The sequence below is a fragment of the Anolis carolinensis genome, chromosome 2 (genome assembly GCF_035594765.1).
Source record: "Anolis carolinensis isolate JA03-04 chromosome 2, rAnoCar3.1.pri, whole genome shotgun sequence".
Lineage (NCBI taxonomy): Eukaryota > Metazoa > Chordata > Lepidosauria > Squamata > Dactyloidae > Anolis > Anolis carolinensis.
In genome coordinates, this window is record NC_085842.1 from 209,911,702 (window position 1) to 209,930,728 (window position 19,027).

The 19,027-nt window shown below is 42.3% G+C and overlaps 1 protein-coding gene across 7 annotated transcripts in view; it reads right to left on the reverse strand.

Moving 5' to 3' along the window:
- The window catches only part of znf385a (zinc finger protein 385A), a 259,354-nt gene that overhangs the window by 119,442 nt on the left and 120,885 nt on the right, over positions 1 to 19,027 (reverse strand). For 2 of the 7 annotated variants that reach the window (XM_062971637.1, XM_008103605.3), the window contains exon 1: positions 15,727 to 15,750. The exons of 4 other annotated variants lie outside the window; for them this stretch is intronic. The gene's annotated coding sequence lies outside the window, so the exon portion shown is untranslated. Of the gene's footprint in view, positions 1 to 15,726; positions 15,751 to 15,976; positions 16,141 to 19,027 lie in introns of those variants that run through there. One more of the 7 variants, XM_008103604.3, reaches the window with a different exon arrangement.

A 19,027-nucleotide genomic window follows, 5' to 3' on the forward strand; every position in this document is an offset into this window, starting at 1 on the left:
ACTCTCTGGGTTTGAACCTGGGACCTTTCGGTCCGCAAGTTCAGCAGCTCAGCGCTTTAACACACCGAGCCACTGGAGACTCCTTTATCTGGCAGTGTAGACTCAGATAATCCAGTTCAAAGCCGATAATGTGGATTATCTGGTTTGATAATCTGGATTATATAGCAGTGTAGAAGGGGCCTACAACTCCCATGATCCCATGTTATTGAGCCATGGTAATTAAAACAGGGTCAAATTGCATTCATTCAGTGTAGATGCACCCATATGCAGGATTTCAAACCTATGTCTTTAAAGAGCTAGATCCTAGGCCTAGAAGGATGAATCTGTGGATGTATCTATTCACCCTACACATGTTTTTTCCAACTCAAATATAAAGAAATTTGGGCATTATGAAACAGCCAAGTGATAATGTCACTTCATCTCAGGACTCAAATAATCTACAAAGCTTGCATGGTCAGAACAATGCTCACCTGTGTTATTTTCTGGATTAGTCATTTCTAGACTAATTCATTATTGCTTTTCAGATGTTCCTGTTTGGGTTCTTTTTCTTGCATAGGATGTCTATCAGAAACATCCCACCCCAAATCCATTCATTTGTGCTGTTTGGAGAAATGGGTATTATAAACCACTGGCTACCTTCGCTAGTGGGTGTTGTAGCCCCAAAAGGTAAATTTCCCAAGCTCCAGGTCCATGGGAATGACTCCTCATGGCAAATAGGTTGGCTTGTTTCAATAAGGTTCTACTAAGCTATATAGGTTACCAGACACTCTATATCAACCAATATTTACAGACAATATTCACATAGATGTGCATGCTTCCCCCCAACAAAATGAGCTATTTTTCTCTCCTCTCCTACCCCCTCTTGCTTATATAACTATTTGTGCATCCAGCCATCTGTCCTGGAAAGTTCAGTGATAATTGCACATTATCTAGAGCCTACTGAAAAGTCTGCAAAGAGCAGAGGTGAATCTGGCATGCTTTCTTTTCCCTCTCTCTCCCGCCACACTAAGTAGGGGAGAAGCCAGTTCATGGTAAGGTGAAGTTGTCAGAAGGAGATTAAACTCCTGGTGATGGTGGGTGTCAATTTCAATCCTCCTTTTTGAAACCTCTGTACACAAAGCAGCAAATTCATGGGGGGTGTTAACCAATCTCACAACATCATTTTTGGGTAATTCCCTGAGCAGTATGTACAACAGTGTGTGTGTGTCCAGTAAATGATACATTCATCACAAAGATAAGCTGCATTAGATGAAATTAGACATACAGAGGCACTCACAAACAGAACTATGATACTGGAACGTGACCTTGGTAGGATGCTGTAGAATCCAGAGATACTTTTATGTCAACCCATTTACTCCTGTGCTCCCATTTCACAGTGAATTTGTTCTTAAGACTGTTCACTCTGGTTTCTGTATCAAAGTGCATTTTTTAATTTAAAAAAATTACAGATGAATTTGTATTTACATTTTTTAATTGTTTCCCTTACAAAGTGTGCACTCCACAGAATGATCAATGAGCCTCATCTTATTCAAGGGATATATGAAAATCCATAATTTTGATTCCAAAACCTGCCAACGTATACATGAGGTTGACTTATGCATGAGTATATACTGTACTGTGTACAAAACAGAAAAGGAAGGAGATGTAGTAGCTACCAAAAACTGGGAGAGGCACACTAGCCTGTAGTGCAGTGGTTCTCAACCTGTGGGTCCCCAGATGTTTTGGCCTTCAACTCCCAGAAATCCTAACAACTGGTAAACTCACTGGGATTTCTGGGAGTTGTAGGCCAAAACACCTGGGGACCCACAGGTTGAGAACCACTGCTATAGTGGACCAAGAATACCCTCAGGACCCTAACTATCCAGAATCCTGGAAAACCCGTGGGCAGGATTTTATATACTCTTCATATATTTGGGCTATGCCTTAAGATCATCTCAATATGATTAAAGCAACAGAAAGACATTCTGCAAATGTGCTGGAACTGCATCATTTCTATAGGTTTCTTCAGTTGATTTTTGCCTTTTTAGAATGTGGAATTTAGGATTGCTTGGTAACAAACCTCCTCCACCACTGAAGCTTATATTACACATTGTCCCAGATATTCATCTGTACAGATGTTTAAGACATACTAATGCAACACATTTATGCAAATGAAGCAAAGCTGCTGCAGAGCTGCAAGTATTAAATGATTAATTGTAGTGATAACACTTAAAACACAAGTAAAAGTTTACCACCATGACCTTCTTCCTCCACTAAGCAATCGGAAAACCTGACAACTAGCAATCTTTGCTATCAAGAGTTTTGTAAGATCCCATCTCTATGTGCCCAACATAGAACCAATAGGATTCTGGCTTTAACACATTAAATTAAAATCCCAGCTCAAAACACTACTTTTCTTTCTGGCTTCAGTGAAAATCTGCAAAGGGCAAAACATTGTAAAATGTACTTAGGGCCCTTCCACATGGCCCTATATCCCAGAATATCAAGGCACAAAATCCCACATGATCTGCTTTGAACTGGAATATATGGCAGTGTGGGTTCAGATAACCCAGTTCAAAGCAAATATTGTGGGATTTTCTGCCTTGATATTCTGGGATATAGGGCTGTGTGGAAGGGCCCTTAGAAGACAACAGCAACATTCCTATCAAGTATCTCAAAAGTCACCTTGATAGAGGCTTTACAGTGCATCAGGGATATGGAATATGTAGACTTCCAAAATGGTGAAGAGACTACAATTTCCACAATTTCTCACCATTGGCTATGCAGGCTACAAGCAGATGAGAGTTATACTCCAGCATAATGTGGAGGGTTACATAAAGTACATAAATGTATTTAAACACAAGAGATAAATGGGATTGACTGATTGCTTAATAGCCCAATAGATTTTTTTAAATCATAGCTTAACGTTGGTTGATAGTCCTAACTTGGCAATGACATATTAGTAATCTGCATCCTGCATTCAGATCACAGGATTTACGCTTCTTTTGCTCAAAGCACAAATGTAAATGACTTATGTTAGATCCAAAACACAGGAAATCTCCACCATTCTTGCAAACCTGGTCATTATCCAGGTTGTAGCTTGTCAAATTTGACATCACTGCCACACATTGATCCCACATTCACCATTGGGAGTATCAAAGGAAATAACACAACCTGAAAACTGCAATGGAGATATTTGCTACTAAATCGTTTCACATCCACTTTGGGCTCCCAGTTTGACACTGACAAGCAAAGCCCATTGTGTGATGGTGGTGATGGTGAATGTTCTGACTGCCTGAAAAGTACAAAAACACTGGTGAAATTGCCTAAACAAGGTCATCATTAGTCATCATTTTAAAACCATGTTAGCATTAACAATTTAAGAAGTGATGTATTAGTAATGTGTTGTGTATGTATGTGTGTGTGCCTGTCAACTTATGCCAACCCAATGCATTTCATAGGGGCTTTTTAAGGCAGGTTACCACCACTTGTTTCAAAACCAGAAACATTTCCAAAAATTCTTTAAAATGCTATTTTTCTTATTTTAAAATAAGAAATAAATATTACTTGTTATGATTCCTAAAATAACATTTAGTATTAGTTTTAAAATGCATAAGGCGGCCACAGGTTTGCCATCAATGGTATCAAAATGGATGTATTAAAGTAATGTTGCTACATCTGATGCATTATTTCCAAACTCTGAAGCAAGAGTAAGAAGAAACTGCACAGGGATTTTACTGATGGGATCTACAATGAAATTCCCCAGCCTAGTAATTCAGGATTAAAAGCTCTGATACACCAGGGTTCAGAGAACAAAATGTACCAAATAAAAAACAAGCCATATACACTCCACCATCTTTCCAGACTCTTTGATGCAGTGAAGGGGAATACAGGGGAGATTCTCACAACAGAAAGTACAAGGAGAGAGAGACAAGATATGGATGTGGAGTCCATACAACCAGAAAGACTGCAGCTGTGGGGAATGTGTACTACAGAATGCTAAGACGCTTTTTGACAGATGAAAGCTGAGATTTTCAGTTTCGAGTAGTGTTGCTGTTGGGAATTTTGACAAGAAAAATAACAAGAGCAGCAGCATTTTTTACTTGTACAATTCTTTTCGGAGGCTGGTTATAAAGAAAGAAGTGGAGAATGTCTAGTCATCTAGATATTTTGGGTTTCTGCTCCAAAGGACTGTGGGTGTTGCAATACGGATGACCAAATTTTCCTCACCTATTTTTTTATTTTGTGTTAGGAGCAACTTGAGATGTTGCCCAGGGGACGCCCGGATGTTTGATGTTTTACCATTGTTGTGGGATGCTTCTCTCGTGTCCCCACATGGAGCTGGAGCTGACAGAGGGAGCTCATTCACGCTCTCCCCTGGTTGGATTTGAACCAGCAACCTTCAGGTCAGAAACCCAACCTTCAAGTCAGCAGTCCTGCCAGCACAAAGGTTTAACCTCTGCTTTAAAACCTATAGACACAAAGGAGATCTATACCACACGACGATAGCCTTTTGGTACCTCTTCAATCATCATGGCTTCAACTTACAGAATTCTTGGATTTGTAGCTTTGTGGGAATTTTCTGTCAGAATTCTCCAATGATGGGGTCCAATGGAGAATTCTAAGTATCTCAGTGCACTAAAATCCCAATTTGATATAATAAAACAATGGAAGTTAAGATGGAATCTTAATTCTGCAATGTGTATACACACCCACAACTATTGGCATCCATCACATCACAAAGATAATGAACAAACTGGGCTCTACTTTCCTTGCTTGTAGAAAAGGAGTCTGCCAAGAAGGTCAACAGCAACCATCTTCCCCATCAAGAGGAGGACTGGGGAGTAAAAGAGATTTTCCTCTATTGACAAACCTTGAAAGTGATTTGAAAGCAGGGTCACTGCTTGCGTGAAATACAGTCATCTGATCCCCCCTTTATGTGACCCAAAACCAGCTGGTTGTTTCATGCCATGCACTTTATAGCTTTGGGGCAGATTATCTGAAAAAAGATATCTTGCCATATAAGTCTATCTGAGCAGAACTTCTAACTCCCACCATCTCACCAAGACATTTTGGTGAGAATACAGCAAACAGAGCCCTCTCAGTAATTGTTCTTAATTTATGGAACCCCTTTCCCTGGGATGTCCATTTGGTCACCTCTTTCAGATAAAAGACCTTTCTATTTAAGGAGGCATTTGGAATTTAATACATTTCAGCAGATGAAATTTAAGGGAGATGAACTGTGTTTAATCATGTTATGGAGTCATAAAGCAGGAAGAGGCCTCATGGGCCATTGGTTCTAAACCCCTGCTCAATGCAGGATCTCTAACTAGGCTACAGCAGTAGATAAAGGTAAAGGTTTTCCCCTGATATAAAGTCTAATCATGTCCGACTCTGGGGGTTGGTGCTCATCTCAATTTGTAAACCGAAGAGCTGGCATCTGTAGACACCTCCAAGGTCATGTGGCTAGCATGACTGCATGGAGCGGTCTATTGATCTACTCACATTTGCATGTTTTTAAACTGCTAGATTGGCAGAAGCTGGGGCTAACAGCAGGAGCTCAGCCCTGCTCCCCAGATTCGAACTGCCAATTTTTCGGTCAGCAAGTTCAGCAGCTCAGTAGTTTAACCTGCTGCGCACTGGGGGGTTAGAGCAGTACATAGCTTCTGTTCAGAGACCTCTCCTTTGACATCTCCAGCCAATTGGTTCTATTGCTGAACCACTCTTACTGTCAATACAGTCTTTCTAATGTTCAAATCAGCATCTATCCTCCTAACTTCAAACCATTTAGATGTGCATCAGATAACATCTCTGCCCCCTCTTGTTTGTGGTAGCCCTTGTGGGCATTTAAAGAGCATGGTCCTGTCAGTCCTCAGTCTTCTCTTCACCAGACTGAACAAGCTCCTTCAAGCTTTCCTCAACTGTTTTGCTCCCCCTTATTCTTTTTGATGTTTTAAAACTAATTTAAAGTTGTGTTTTATACTTTAAAAAAGAGATTTGGTTTCATTAAGTTTTAACCTTTACACTAAGTTTTTTTAGTTGTGTTTGCAGGAGGTTGTACACTGCTGTGAATCTCATACTGAGAAAAAGATTGGATATTAAAAAAGAAAGATTTTTAAAACTCAGAAAATGTATTTGACCAGAAGAAGCTGTGGGATAAAATCCATGCGTACCAAAACCCTAAAGAAGTGGTTCTCAACCTGTGGGTCCCCGGGTGTTTTGGCCTGCCACTCCCAGAAATCCCAGCCAGTTTACCAGCTGTTAGGATTTCTGAGAATTGAAGGTCAAAACATCTGGGGACCCACAGGTTGAGAACCACTGCCCTAAAGAGATGCCTCTGCCAACTCCCTTAAGCACCCAGCATTTATACATCTCCTACCTGGGAACTCTTCTCCCCTTTTCTTCATCCTCAATTGCTGGTTGGGGGGGTTCAGTCCAGGAAGTGGGCGACTATAGTAGTCCATACATTTCTGGACTACAACTGCCATCAGCTAGCATAGCCAGTGTGTAATTGCTGTGGAGGTCTTAAAAAACCACCAGATTTGCCCACCCCTGTTGTAGTCAGAGACTTCACTCTACGCTACTGTTTCTGATGTTATCCAAGCCTGATCATTAGGAAAAGTAATGAAAATGCCTCCAGCAAATAATATAGGGCAGTGTGGTCCAACCCGTGGGCCACCAATTCATTTTTGTTGGCCCTTGCCCTTCTTATTGAAAAAATGTTTTAATTTAATACTTGGAAAAAATCGTTTACCCTTCTTACTGCTTTAAGTTTTTAAGAAACAGCCATATAACGGCCATATTGAAGCCTCACATTCCTATAATAAAGTTTGATTGCCCTTCGGCTAACTAAAGGTTGGACCACACTGATACAGGGTATTGAGGAGGAGGAGTGTTGTGTACCAGGCTTTCTGACCCAGAAGCCAAAATAACTAACCTTGGGCATAACAGGTTTTGCATTTGCATTACCACTCTACCACTGGTCTCAACATGACTTGACTAGATGAGCACAAACATGTAGAGACAGAGAGGACAAGACAAGAACAAGACAAAGCAACGTCCCAGGTGTGAAGTACTTAATGTTTACTACCACTAATTAGAGCAAAGTTGGCTCTGCAGATTTACTGTGAAAAACTACCAATGGTACAGCTGAATCAGATTCCACACAAGGGAGATCCCATAATATAAGGATTTTGAACTTAGAAAATGTAGGAGAAAACTTTTCAAATATAAAGTGGGAGTATACAAAACTAAATCTTATTTTCCATCTTACTGTAAGCTTATTATTGTTTATATTTTCAATTAGAAGTATATGGAAGTACCAAAATCTTTTAAGTGTGTAGGGCTTTTAAAGGACTTGATCAGTCCTGTTCAGAGCTTTCCTATTATGTGGAGTGTCACTTGGGAAAGCCAGGTACAATTCCTTTTGGTTTGTCGCTCTCCCTCTCTCTCTGTTTGACCTACCTGCCAGGGCTGTTATGAGAGCAGACAGTGATGTGGTTTGTCATTTATCTTGTCCAAACAAATAACAACTTATTGTTATTGAGTGGAAAGGTAGCTAAGGGCTGATGCAAACAGTATGATTCTTACACAAAACTTGAAAAAAGGGCAAATTTCAAGTGCTGGTGACACCACAGGGAATATGCAACATTTGACAACTCCCACACATATCATGTGGTTCAGCATCAAGACTTCAGGTCCCCTAAGAACTCTACTCGGAAACACAATGGGACTGAAGAAGTATAGTAAAGGTAAAGGTAAAGGTTTCCCCTGACGTTTTCTGAATCTGGGGGTTGGTGCTCATCTCCATTTCTAAGCCGAAGAGCCGGCGTTGTCTGTAGACACCTCCAAGGTCATGTGGCCGGCATGACTGCATGGAGCGCCATTACCTTCCCGCTGGAGCGGTACCTATCAATCTACTCACATTTGCATGTTTTCGAACTGCTAGGTTGCCAGAAGCTGGAGCTACCAGCGGGCGCTCACTCCGCTCCCTGGATTTGAACCTGGGACCTTTCGGTCTGCAAGGTCAGCAGCTCAGCGCTTTAACACACTGAGCCACCAGAGGTATATATGTCCCACCATTTTTTCTAGAACAACATAAATTATAAAGGGCCTGCCTTTTAAGCAAAGCCTGCGGTAGACAAAAGGGCATACCAAAGTTAGAGGACAGAGGAGCTACCATACGTAATAAAATAATAAAACTTTATTTATATACCGCCCTATCTCCTCAAGGGACTCAGGGCAGTTTCCAACATAACAGAAAACCATACAAATTAAAGCCATACAACTAGACATAATGCAATAATAAACATAAGTACACAATATATACATATCTATCTTCACTGAGCAATTACAGTGGCAGGGCAATTCTGGCTGGCAATTCTTCCAGACTTTTGTAAAGTATGTTATTTTGAAGAACTTCTTCTCATCCATACTGCAGAACTAAAGCAATTTAACACCACTTTAACCACCATAGCTGCATCCCATGGAATTCTGAAATGTGTAGTTGGTTATCTCTAACAGATAAGGGCAAATATCTCACAAAATTACAACTCCCAGAATTCTATAGCATTGAGCCATGGCAGTTAATGTGTTGTCAAACTGCTATAACTTTGCTGTCTGAATGCAATATGTTAGAGGCTTCAGATGGAGCTGAAAAGAAACCATTTTCTGGAGTTTTTGTTTGGCAGAAACACAAAGGAGTGTCCAGGTGGGATGAGATAAAGGGGTGAAAGATTTCCTGAAAACTCCTTCTCCTCACCATTTTTTCCATGCTGTATGATTCCAAGTCTGGGCAGCAGCAGCAGCCATGGCATTCCCAGAAGACCCAATAGCTATCCAGTGCCAACCCTCCCTTACCTTGAGTGGCAAGAGGTCTTGTCCCCACTTGGGGTTGCATTATGATGAAGGTATAGCATCACACAAAGAACCATTAGGAAGCCAATCAGAGCAAGGGAAAGACTCCCTGTCCCCAATGCTGGGAAGGGTTGGGGTTGTGAACATTTTCCTCATTGGTGTAAATGGCTTGGGACACAAGGTTAACATCCACCTTCAAAATAATGCAAAAGTAACAGGTCCAGGGCTATCCTGGCCTCTGAGCAGTTGACACAGACCCCAACTGAGCCTTCTGCTTCCAAATTGAAAGTTTTCCCTTCTAATCCTTACAGCAGGCATTCAAGCGCTGAGTCCTTTTGAGCATGCTTCTTAAAACTTGACCGATGTACAATAGAGGAATGGGTTCAAAGTACAGGAAAAGATTCTATCAAAACTTTAGAAAAAACTTCCTGATAGGAAAACCTGCTCAACAGTGAAATATGTTGCCTTGGAGTGTGGTAGAGTCTCTGGTGGTTTTTAAGCCAAGGCTGCATGGCTATCTGTCAAGAATGCTTTGGTTGGGTATTCTAAATGGTAGAATGGGATCGGATTGGTTGGCTATAGGAATCTCCCCCAACTTTATATTTCTATGAACCTGTGGCCTTTCAAATATTGCTGGACTCCAGCTCCCATCAGCCCCAAGCTAGCATGACAAAAGTTATGGACAGTAGAAGTTGAAGTCCAAGAGAAGCACTGGCTGTTGGAATTGCTGGAGTGTGTTTGTGTTCCCCCTAACCACTCAGATGCTTGGCAGTGCCTTACTTCAGCCTTACACTCAGTGGTGCAGTGGTGCTTTTTAAAGTGTAGATCCTTTAGCAACATCCCATGGACAGTGCCAAATGGCAGTAGTGTTGACATAAAGCAAATTCCGAAAGTAACTATCCCTACTAGGAGCAGATCTTTTGTAAAGCTGTTAAATCTTGTTTACTTAATTCCAAACCAATATTTGATATTACAAGCATAGTATCTCACAAGAACACATTCAGGATTTACTTTGTTTTAACTTTTATACAAGCCTCCTTAGATTGTTCGAAATGTTTTAGAATTCCTTTCAACACGAAGACAACTTCTAGTTCACCTCCTCCTGGGAAAACAAGCCCAAAATGGTCCAGGATGGCCCAAAGTTGCCCCCTACCTACCTCCACAAGACACTTAGGGGGCCTCCCCACAAATTTTGGACCCTGGTGCTCTGGGGGGCACAGAAATTGCTCATTGGGGTGCACTTTCTCCACCCTATGATGGAGCTACACTAAAGCAAAGAATCACAATTTCATTGAAGCTTTCAATTTAATACAAAAATATAGAGCCTTCCAGGCTCTCTAGCTGTTTAAAGAAACACAATTCACCGTTATTTTCAAACTGGCATGCATGTTTTTGAAAGACGTGTATTTGTCACCTGTCACAATTTTCTCAATTTTCCTTCATTTCTGGAAGAGAAAAAAAAACCCGGACCACCTGCCACTCTTAAGGCTCTCTTGTGCCCTTGTCGTGCCCGGCCTGTCCCTGGCACACTTGCTTGAGAGGACTAGGATGGCGCAAGGGCTTAGAGCAGCTTAATATCCACTTTTACCCAACAGCAGAGTGGCAAGGCTCCAGAATGAGAGCTAGAGGATCTTTCTGAGAGACAGGGAGATAATAAGGCCCTTCTGGTTTTTAAATCAGAGAGGAAGAGAGAGAAGCCACAGCAACTAAGAGGACAAATGCCCTTACCTAATATTTCTAGTGCTATTATTATTTGCAGCATGCCCTGCTAAATGGGGACATTCTTCCTTTGGGAACCCATTCTGCCCTGTCCAATGGCAAGGAATTGTAGGAGTTGTAGTTCCAATCATGGGGAGAATCAAAAGTTACTCCTAGCATTTCTAGATGTTGAAGGAGTTGCATGGAAATTTCCAATAAAATTCTGCAGCAAATATCAGTAACAAAGAGCTAGAAAAACAAAAACAAAAACCTGATTTTGGGGGGGGGGGGCAGGGAGGCAGATGGCTGCCCATGGCTACTTCCACGGAAAGCTTGGCCAATAGCTCCCCCCTCACCACCATCTCAGTGCAAGAAGGGGGATTTTCCATGAATGTGGAGGAGTTTGAGATTCTCCTTGCCATTCCCACCATCAGCCGCAAAAAAAGCCAACCATCTGCCTGTGTGAATAGAAGCATGTTTTTTTCCCCCTAACGAGGCCACGCAGAACATCAATAAAAGATGGCACTGCAAATGTGTGTGGGTGTCGACAGCAGGGTGCGCGTGTGTTTGGGTTTGTGTATAGTAAGGAAGAGAAGGCATGACGCCTCCGAACAATGATGGGTGACTGGACATATGCCAGCAGCCAGCCACCTGGGGGTTTAGGTCTGGTTTTTGTTTGTTTTTGTTTTTTTAACATGAAACGTGATGTCCCAAATGGGGGACGTATTCTCCGCTTCTCCACTCACATGCCTAAACCTAAGGACGTGAAGAGGCTCTTTGGGTCCTGAGAGAACGAGAACTGGCTCACAGCATTTTTGGAACCGGAGAAGCGGGTAATTACACACAGCATTTTTGCTGTCCAGTTGAAGAGACTGCTGAAGGTATATCTACACTGTAGAGATAATGCAGTTTGACACCACGGTAACTGGCATGTGTCAGTGCTCTGCAATTATGATTTACAAGGTCTTTCACCTTCCCTGCCAAAAAAGCACAGGTGCTGCACCAAACGACAAACAATTCCACCACATAGAGCCATGGCAACTGAAGTGGCACCAAACTGCATAATTCCGCAGTGTAAATGCACCTTGAGAAGCTTTAGTAGGAAATCCTAGTGCTCAGTGCAAGTCTGTGCGGAAGAATTTCATGGTCTCCCATCAATCTTTATGAGACTTTAAATCTGTCGTTCAAGATTATTAATTGATGGGAAGGTGGTTTTGTCTGCCGAAGCCAACTCCTTCCATAGGGGCTGGCTCCAGGCAGAATGAGACAGTTGCCTCTGGCAGCAGAATCTGTGGGTCAGCAACAACAATTGCTTGGGCAAGTGCCACAAGTGAGAGACACCCTCACAGCACCCCAAGAGGAATGGATTTCTTCCATTGAAAAGCTATAACACAAGTAGATACACAGGACCTCATCAGATGCAGAGAGGAGCGTCTTCCACCCACTTCTCTCTATTGCTGGAACGGAGTCCCACGGAACTCATCACACGACACAGTGAAGCCCATTTCCTCTCTGCTGCGGAAACAGAGCCCCACAGAGTCCCAACAGAAGTTGCCCTGTGTTGTGCGATGCGCTGGCTGTGCAGTTCTACCAATTTTCTACCAATTTAATCTGCATTCCTATCCTATCCTTGATTCCTACTAAGAACTCCTCCACACAGCTGGATAAAATCCCACATTTTCTGCTTTGAACTGGGATATATGGCAGTGTGGACTCAGATAACCCAGTTCAAAGTAGATATTGTTGGTTATTCTGTCTTGATATTCTGGGATATAGGGCTGTGGGGAAGGGCCTTCTGTTGCCAAACTTCATACTATTTTTCCTGTATGCCCCCCCCCCCAACAAAGGCAGGGGATACAAGAACAGCTAGAGTGGCCTCCACCAATAACTCCAACATCAATGTTAAAAAACAACCAAAGAATAAGGATGCCAACCTATAGGAGATTAAATAAACTCAGAGGCAGAAGCTGTGGTGATTGGATGGAAGAATAATCTTACAATGAGCAGTTTTTCTTACTTCCTTCAAAAGCTCTTTTCCTGGGTGAAGCTTTAACAGGGTTAAGATGAGCTATAAGCTTACTTTCACCATTTATATCTTCGAGCTGTGGAGCATTTTTGAGCTCAGAGGCAAGGATGCAGCAGTGCAGTAGTGATGAGGGAGGGAATGGAAAGAAAAACACTGAAGCCACTGAGGGCCCTTCCACACAGTCATATAACCCAGAATATCAAGGCAGAAAATACACAACATCTCCTTTGAACTGGGTTATCTGAGCCCACACTGCCACATAATCCAGTTCAATATGAAGTTTATACAGCTATGTGGAAGGGGCCTGAGTGTTAGAAACAAAACCCCTGAAGGTCAAGAAACTAAGTGGACCAACCTTGCCAGTTATCCCTACTTATATGTGGTTTGAGGTTTTGGAGGAGTGGGAAGAATAGGTATGTGCAGCATGTAGTTTTTACCTAATGGATGGCCCTCAGTGGGTTTTTTTTTCCTGGTGGCTTCCTTCGCCCACACTCTTGCTTGCATATGCAGGAAACTGCTCAGCGGTTATGTAAAAGGGACAATGCTGGAAATAGCACAAACTGCGCATGGTGATTCCCAGTTCCCCCTTTTCCTTCCTCTTCTCCACCCCTCCCCCTTCAACTATCACCACCATCGTCATGAAGTTGTCTTCCCTTCCTCAACCACGCAGAACAGGTTCCAGAAAGCACAGCCCATTAAAGATGTTCAAAAGTGGGGCAAGCATGCAGCAGAGGGAGAAGCACAACTGGAACAACCACAGATTAAGGGCGGCCTTGCAGGAGAAAGGAGAGAATTGATTCGCCTTCTCTCGGGTTCTCAGGAGGACTGTAGGTGATGAGCAAATCAAAAGAAGAAAGGAACATCTGTCTTGACTATTGTTGCCCAACACACACACACACACACACAAACATGCACAGAGATCACTCAGGACCCTTCCACACTGCCCTTTATCCCATCATCCAATCCCAGATTATCTCCTTTAAACTGGAATAAATGAGTCCCCACTGCCAGATAACCTGGGATAAACAGATAATCTGGGATCAAATCCTGGGCCCTCAGCAAAGCAAAGCAGACCTGGACATTTGGGTTCTTTCCTCACAGCAAAACTACATTGAGTTCATCTTGGTATTCACTTGTTATTATCTGAATCCATGATATAACCAGCTTTTCTGGATTACCAGAAGATCATCATGCTTGAAGAAATGCTGGGAAGCAAGAAAGTCCTACTGGTCCTATAGCAGGAAACTAGGCCAGCTGCATCAAAATATAAGCCAAAAATAACTACCACTCTTAGAGTTGCAATGATTGAAATAATAATAAAAAGGACATTCTGAGCCATAGAACCAGAATGTTTTATAATGCTAACAGGCATTTTTCTTAATGTAAAGGCGACATTGCAGAATAAAGAATAGCTGGCATCCCAACAGGAAACAGCTATTAATTCTTGGTCCAGGACTGGCTTGTCCACTAGTAAAAGATGTATTTGGCCAACAGACTGTTATTTTTGAAAGAGGAACCATTGTGTGTTTTGCATTATCTGGTGGCCTTTTCCACAGCCTTCAGTCCCCTAATGTTGTTTGAAACTCCCACCAATCCCCTTGATGATGGCAGAAGTTATAGTGCATCCACGTCAAGGGACCTGAATTTGGAAAATAGGGAAACTGAGAGAAAATATATCACAGTTACTAGGCAACTAAGGGCATGAATTATTTATTATTATTACTTGCTTTATTTTTATTCCATCTTTCTCCCAATACAGGACACAACGATCCCTATGTTTAGTCGTATCATTGGTCAGGATTCGGAAAGTAACAAACCAGAGACAAGGAAGCAGGCACACAAAGCAGAATACTCCTAATGGCCAGGATCCGTTCTGTCACCATCATCCAGCTCATCCTTTTCTTCCCAATCTTTTGACTATTTTTGTAAAGGTAAATCAAAATGGAAGAAGAAAAGATCAAGGATATCAAGCAACTCTCATCATGGTCAAACAGAGAACACAGTAGGCCAGCTCCCAAATATAGTTTTGGAATGAAGCTGAACACTGTGAGCTAGAGATCCCATTTGGGAGCTAGCCTGAATTTCCATGTTAGGAATAGTAGCCATGGGCTACTCCTCACAATGCACCCATTCCCAGTGGCACACCAACACAGCTAACATGGGCATGTGAAACAGAAGGTCAGTTGATATTTAGTGCCACAGACGTCTTCTGTTGTTTTTGATGCAGAAGAACACAGCTACCTCTCTGGAAACTTGCCTAAGAAAATCACTCCAAGTAAATCAGAATAGCAAAAACTCTTACATCACAAAGTGATAATGAGATAAACAGAGACTAACCAACTCCTTTGCCAAATATGCTGACTTTCCATTTGCAGAAATCTACATGTGTGCCTGTGTGAGAGATGTCGCAAGTCAACAAAGAAATTCTTCTAAAGTTTGTTTTTATCTGAAGAAAACATTTAAATGTGCATCTCTCACTCACGCACCTGTGTACAGAAGTCCTTCAGCTTATTCCACTCAATTCTGTAGGTTCCCTGCAGCCCATTGACACAGGATCCCGCTCATAGCTGGAGCATCTCACCACCTTGTGGAGATTCACAATCCCACTCTCCATTCCAGATTTCCCAGCTTGCCCCTGAGACTTCTCTCAGCCCCCTCTTTTACTGACAGTTCATTTCCCCAACACCACTATTCTGCCACCTCTGTGAAGTGCTCTCCTCCCAAGGCAGGTCTTGGCATGAAGAGCTGCAGCTGAAATGAAAACCAAGCATAATTGAGTTTGTCCCTGGGCTTAGGGGGGAGGAGTGGGAAAAGTGGGGAGCGCTTAGAAAGTCCTGGCTGTACAGAGTTAAGAAAAAGCTGAAGTAGGTGTCAGGTCTGAAATCAGTGAAGCCTTTGAGTGTTCACTCACTTGGTCACTCTCAAGTGAATGTGTATAAATTTTTGTCCTTAATAAGTGTGTTTTTGAACAAACATTCCAAGAACCAACATCCTCCTACCTGATTAATCAACATGTAAGCATAAAGGCATGCTACACAAGCATAGGTGATTCTTGTACATGTTGACACAAAAGAAACACAAAAGTAGAATAAAAACAATCACATTTCTCCCTCCATATACTCACAAACACAACACATAACCACGGCAAAAAATGGGCAAAAAAGTACCTCTTGTTACCACTCCATCCTGTAGAACAGTGGTTCTCAACCTGTGGGTCCCCAGGTGTTTTGGCCTACAACTTCCAGAAATACCAGCCAGTTTACCAGCTGTTAGGATTTCTGGGAGTTGAAGACCAAAACATCTGGGGACCCACAGGTTGAGAGCCACTGCTGTAGAGGCACATACAAACATCAGAAATCATAAGTGCACATTCACACAAATACATTCAGAATTCCTAACTTTACATGCAACACATACCTAGACACAGAGTGGCAGATAATGTTGTCCTTGTATGAATCCCCCTCCACTTGAGAAAGTCGCTCTAGAATTATCAGACTGAAAAATCAAATGGAATTCTGTTCCTTTAACAGCGATGAAGAAGAGGGAATTGCTTGCTGCAAGTGTGTGGCTTGTGACCTGGTTGTGCAGCAATCAATACCTGGAGAAATTTCTCTTCTATACAATCATTAAAGGAACAGAAGCAGTTTTCAGTCCTTCAATATGTCTGAACTTAAATCCTACCTTCCCATGACACTGGACATGATAGAATGTCAGAAATACAGTACTCCTTGGGAGGGAGAGCGATCGAGTGGCACTTTCCCACCCTCCTAATAAAAACACTATGTCTCTTCTCCCTTCTGCAGTGCTGCTACTGTTGTGGTTAAGGAACAGGCCCAGATGCAAACGTTGAAGAAGCTGCACTCCTTGCTGCCCTTGTTCAGGTCATAAGGAGGTCAAGAAGGAGGGGGGGGAAGGCAGGTGAGACAAAGCCCCTTTGTCTGTGGAAGACCAGGTGCTGCCTGTGGAATGGCATACCCTTGAGCCACTCCTCTTTGAGTGGGGGACTGAAAGAAAGCTGGTTGGATAAGGGGAATACATGGTCAAAGTTTCTTGATAACTCCACTTCTTCCTGCCTTCCACTGCAAATAGCTGGCAACCTTTCTAAAATGCACATGGAATGGAACAAAGAATATATTCTCTTCCCAAGAATATCTAGGTGACACCTCTTGGCACAGGAAGGGGGGTCCAAAGAATTTGTGTGAGACGATTTGGCCAATTGGGATGCAGGAATACTACCCAAAGGTTTCAGACTAGTGTTCCTTACATCCACTCACAACTTCTTTTTATCCACCCAAAGACTCAGGAATTTTGAGTTTCAGTTCTGCAGCCCCTAAGATTATAAATGCCCCATGACGTCCTCTCCAGACCCAGTATGTGCAGGACCCTTTCAGGCACTTCCTAAAACCATCAGCTGTATGTGGAAGTAGAGGAAGAAGGTGGAACAGGCAGACAAAGCTCTGCCTGCCCATCACGTTTGCTCGCTCTTCAGGCAGGCCAGGAACACTCAGGATGAAGATATGCTCAAATTACCAAACCACAAGGAAAACAATAGATGTGAAGGTCACAGGGAATAAGGCACTAAGCCAAGTTTGTACAGAGTCTTGGCCATTATCACCCTGCTACAGCAATGTCTGCAAAATGCTCACAAAAGGCTGTGCCAGGTTCCCCAAAGCAAATGCTCTTGCCATTGAGATCAGTAGCAAAGACGAAAAAGAAAATATGGAATGATTGAATTCCAGGCTGTCACAAAACAGGAGATCCAAAAGGGATACAAATAGGGAGACCATCTTCAGCATACAACAGTCCCTTGCCTGTGTGCTGAAACAACAGAATAGAGGTACTACAAGAGAGGTTTAAAGATCAGAAGGCTCATCAAAGTGAGTCAAGACACATCCTCCAAATAAATGTGAAGATAGTACTCAGCTAAATAAGCTGGTGGAAGAAGAAGCAAAAGCCCTGACTACAAAACATATCTGGGTAAAATACACTAAAAATAAGACAGGGAGAAGAATTCCAGCCTTCCTCATACTACATCAGTTTCTCTCTACATGGCACCCTTCAGATGTTTTTGGACAGCCTCTCCCACCATCCTAAATAGCATGGGGATGATGGGATCTATAGTCTAAAATATAAAGAGTACTCATCTGGAGGGATCACCACACTTTGAACCAATTCACTTTTTTATTGGTATTATCACCATAGGATGATTTCCTTGCAGAGTTTTTAACTCAGGCTAGAATACAAATGACATAAAAATTCCCCCCTGAATTTTTAAAGTTCAAATTGCAATGGCAGGCATAAAGGGTCTGTCATAGGGGCTGATGATATCCCAATCTGAGCCCATTGTGCTAGAAGGACCAATAGCAGCTTACAGTCCAATCGTGTAGTCACTCACTTAAACCTTCTGTAATGTTATGGATGCCACCTGATCATCTGTTCTGCTTAGCTTTCCTCTAGGCTTCTGAAATTTCACCAAACAGTGCTTATTCACCACCACCACCACCCCCACACACACACACACAAATAAACAAACAAAGAGAGATAGAGAGACTTTCAAGGTTATTGTCATAGTATTAGGAAAAAGAAATACCTCTGGATATAGAAATAGATAATTCTTAGGATGGCAAATTTTGTGATCATAAAAAACAAATAATCCCAAATTGGGGATGACTTGATAAAGCTCACTGTAGTTCTTTAGTTGCCTTTACTGAACATCTTAATCACACAGTGTTGCTGTTAAATGTGGTCAAGATGATTCCACCCTATGACAACCCCGTGCGTAAGAGACCTCAAAGTCACCCAATCTTCAGCAACCTTGCCTCTGTCTTGGCTTCCTTGTGTTTTTCTGCTGCTCAGCTAATTAATATGAGGCATAACCCGGCAACTCAGTCTAAGACCTTGGAAAGGAACAGGAGATGCAGAAAAAGCTCCACATACACACTACATTTTCTCTCCCTCCCTTTTTGTTTTACTTCTATATCTATATTTTTGGCCTTCAACTCCCAGAAATCTTAACAGATGGTAAACTGGATGGGATTTCTGGGAGTTGTAGGCCAAAAACATCTGGAGACCCCAGATTGAGAACCACTGTTCTATATCAACATTCAGGAAGAGCTATTGAAAACTTGCACACTGATGTATGGCATACCATCTTAAAGGGTTCACTCTGATGTCCAAATAAATTGCTTTCTCTTCCCTGCTCCCGTTACCTTGGTTCTTGGTTTATGGAAGGGAAATTACTAATGCCCCACCTCACAGAATGGTTGTATGCAGTCTAACGTGGCTCAAAAGGTTCTCTGCACATGTGGTGGTAAACATGTTGTATAAATAATAGTATCAGTATTGACTCTATACCTGTAGTGGTTAGTGGCTCCCATGCTGGCGGGAGGTGAATCAATTCTAGGTTTTAGCCAGCTTTGAAACAAGCTATCCATAGGTCTGGAAATATTTAGGAATACGATTCAGCAC